The 3,636-nt window shown below is 34.2% G+C and overlaps 1 pseudogene; it reads right to left on the reverse strand.

Moving 5' to 3' along the window:
* The window catches only part of LOC117180700, a 20,606-nt pseudogene extending 18,560 nt beyond the window's left edge, over positions 1 to 2,046 (reverse strand).
* Between the last annotated feature and the right edge of the window lie 1,590 nt (positions 2,047 to 3,636).

Consider the following 3,636-nt stretch of genomic DNA (forward strand, 5'->3'; position numbering starts at 1 on the left):
TTTTAACAAAACACATGATTTCTTAACCAAAAATGGTATTGATTGATTGTCAGTTTCAAAAATGTATTTTCAACGAAAGAGATAAACCTTCAAATAAAAAAATAGACTATTATAGTACAACATAATTATAATATTATCATTATTAATATACGTATATATTTATATATATAATAGTATTATTATTTATATAATTTATATTTCATACATGAAATAACATAACCTCAAAATATACGCATATCAAGAGGCGCGCGATCTATTCAAATTATGAGAATCGTCAGCATCGAAATCTGGAAATATTAAAATCCCAATCTCCTCAATTTATTTCAAAGCAGTTAGCTGTTAGCGGATAGATATATAAATAGAATCGACCAAGTGCTCCGACCGGCAATCGTGCATCTTCGAGTTTTCAAATTCAGAAGAGGAGAAATGGGTTGCGCGCGCAAATCAGTCATTTACAGCGTCTCCTACTATATTCACATGGACATAGCCCTGTCATAGTATTGGTCCGCATCTCGTTTCAGATCTGGGATCACTGTCTCGGCGGACCCGAGACGGGCAACGGGAAGTTGGACGTGGAGATGAGGTGGGATGATGACCACCGATCGTACGATGGCCTTAGGTTGTTGGGAGGAGAAGTAGGAGGGGCATCGATCTTCTGGGCGAAAGGTCGCTTCGAGGGACTCGCGGAGGGCTGCAAGGCGACGGCGCGTCTGTTTGCAGGGACAGAAACGTCGTTTTTGGTTGGGACCAGGCATAGGTGAAGGATAAGGAGTCCTTTGGAAGAGAGAGACTCGCAGGGAGTTTCGGGGCTGTTTGCAAGCTGACCGACCTCTTGAAAAGAAAAGTTCGAGGGTTGCGGGGCTGTTTGCAAGCTGACTGACCTCTTGAAGAGAAAAGTTCGAGGGTTACGGGGATGTAAAAGCTGACCGACCTCTAGCGGAGAAAAAGATTCGAGGGAAACGGGGCTGTAAAAGCTATTCAAAGCAAACCGCCACTAAGGAAGAAGGGAGAGGAAGTTTAAAGAAAAACTGGAATTGATTTAAAATTTAGAAACTCTATTGCTCAAAAAAAAGTGATACAAAGATCGTGACGTTCTCTTAGGATGGTGAGTCCGGAGAGATTGTTTGAGCGGAATGCTCGGAGCGAGAGTGCATCTTTCGGGTCAATGCACCCGTCTTTTAAGCAGTGGGTCCGAGAGGCTGCCGGCCGTCGGTTGGCGCGGAGCTCCCGGCGATTCGTGAGAGAGATGGAGGGGCGTTTCGGACGCCTCGGTATCCCCTTCTGTCTAGTCGGGCCGCGCGCATGCGGCGACTTTTGAAACGCGCGGTAGCGTTCCAAAATTTCCGCCGTTCGTAGAAAGAAAAATAAATAACATGAAAATATAATATGAAGAAGAAATTTTGACAAAATGAAGAACTTAAATTAGAATCAAGGAAAATGACAAAATAAAATACGAAAAAGAACTTAAATGAAAATAAAATTCGACAAAAGTAACTTAAATGATATGAAAATACAATACGGAAAAGAAGCTTAAATTAGAATCAAAGGAAATGCACAAAATAACTTAAATTAGAATCAAATAAAATACAAAAGAAACTTAAACGATATGAGAACTTAAATAAAAATCAAAGAAAATGATATAAATATACGAACTTGAAATAAAAAAAGACAGAAGAAATTGACTTAAATATCAGAGAAAAATGCTATGAAAATAAAATACGAACTTAAATTAAAATTGAAGAGAATGACATAAGAATTAAGGTTACAAGAAAATAGATAAAATGTACAATAGAATTTATATTATAACGCGCGCGATTATTATTTCTAACGGAGATTAATCTCCTTTGCCCGGATTTACGTATTGTCAACGTAAGGTTGGCAGCCGCTGCCAGCTTTCCCAACGAGGATAGAGGAGTGAGAGAGAGAGAAGGCACTTAGTCTTATAAATCATGGTCATGCGGGCCAGGCTAGCCATGGGACAGGGAATCCTTCCCGTGCAGCTGCCGACCAGAAGGCCTTTACGGCTTCTCTCGCCCTTTCTCCCATTAAGTCTAAGATTCACAAGGTTAGGCGAGGTCGTAAAGAGGCGATTAGAAAGCAATTAGGCTGGAAACTTGTCCCAGCTTGGATTTACGTGAGTAAACACGAGCGGGGAATTATTCCAGAAAACTGCCTGCTGATGGCTCTCAACTTTATGGGACCGAAGTGGACTATATCAAGTTATCCCTTTTTATTGTTAACTAATCCATTATTTTGTGAAACATTAAATTTTTTTGGATCTGAACTTTTTTTTATTTTAAATAGAAGTATTTTTCGTTTAAAATTCCACTATTTAGTTGGGGGTTGAGCTAGCTACTTCATTACAAATTCATGTCTTTTGTTGCAAATTAGGCTCCTTGATTTCCACATTGAACTATTATGTTTAAAATTCATCTTTTTTGTAGAAAATTAAACTTCTTGGTTGAAAATTCGTCTTTTTTGTAGAAAATTCAACTTTTTGGTTAAAATGTTATCTTGTTTTATTTTTGATTTATTATTTGTTTTGCTGTGAATATAGTATTTTTCCTTGAAGTTTTGGAATTTGAAGAGTTTAAAAGTTGAATTTAATGTATTACCCAAATTAATTTATTTAAAAGAATTTCAAAAGACATCATTGATTTATCTTTTGGGTTTAGTTTCTCGACTGAACCTTTAGCGATTCCTTCACTATTGAAGAAAATTATTTTAACTAATAATTATAATAATTAACTAATAGAAATTTAAAGGTTTTTTCAATAACATTTGCAACTAAAAAAATTCTTATTTTTACAAATTATTTTTTTTACGTCTTTAAAAAGTTTAAAATGGTTGTAATAATTTCTTTTTATTAGTGCCAACATGAACTCATGTGAATTTCGAAATTGAAAATTCGCCATAAATTACTGAAATAAGTGTCAAGACTTGGAAATAGGTGCGAATAAAAGAATTCCAGTAACTTTTTCACAATTCCATAACTTTTCCAGGTCTTCCAGACTTTTTGTAACAATCCTCTTTATCATTTGTTTATAACAAATTTACCATAGTAATCAGGTTTTACTGAGATATGAGAGAAATTTCAGCTAAAAGTAGAATTATTTAAATACTAAATTTTTGTTTTAAGTTTTATTCACAAGCGAAAATCACTGCTTTTTATTACAATAATTAATGAAATATAAATTCTTGAAAGTAAATTAAATATTATTTAATTATTTAGAAAAATTCCCTTTTCTTAAGTATAGTTGTAATTTTTTGCGAAAATCCCCTGAACTAAAGTAAACATTATGATTCTCTACGGAAATTTTATTGTTCGAAAGTAAAATTTACCATTCTTTACGCAAATTCCCCGTCACATATTCTAAATTATAAATCTTTATGGAAGATTCCTGTTAAAGAATCAAAATTATCATTCAGTACAGTAATTATTTTTTACATAAAATTTATTTATTCCCCGTTTAAGCTCAGCAATTTAATTCTTCTATAAAGTTTTCGGTATCAAATCACAAAGAAATTCACTTACAAAAATTCTCTGTTCAAAATAGAATTAAATTTATTTCAAGCATTTTTTATTATAATTCAGAAAAATAGCAACTCCCTTTTTCTGAATTTTGACAGAGGGAA

Source organism: Belonocnema kinseyi, chromosome 9, assembly GCF_010883055.1.
Source record: "Belonocnema kinseyi isolate 2016_QV_RU_SX_M_011 chromosome 9, B_treatae_v1, whole genome shotgun sequence".
Lineage (NCBI taxonomy): Eukaryota > Metazoa > Arthropoda > Insecta > Hymenoptera > Cynipidae > Belonocnema > Belonocnema kinseyi.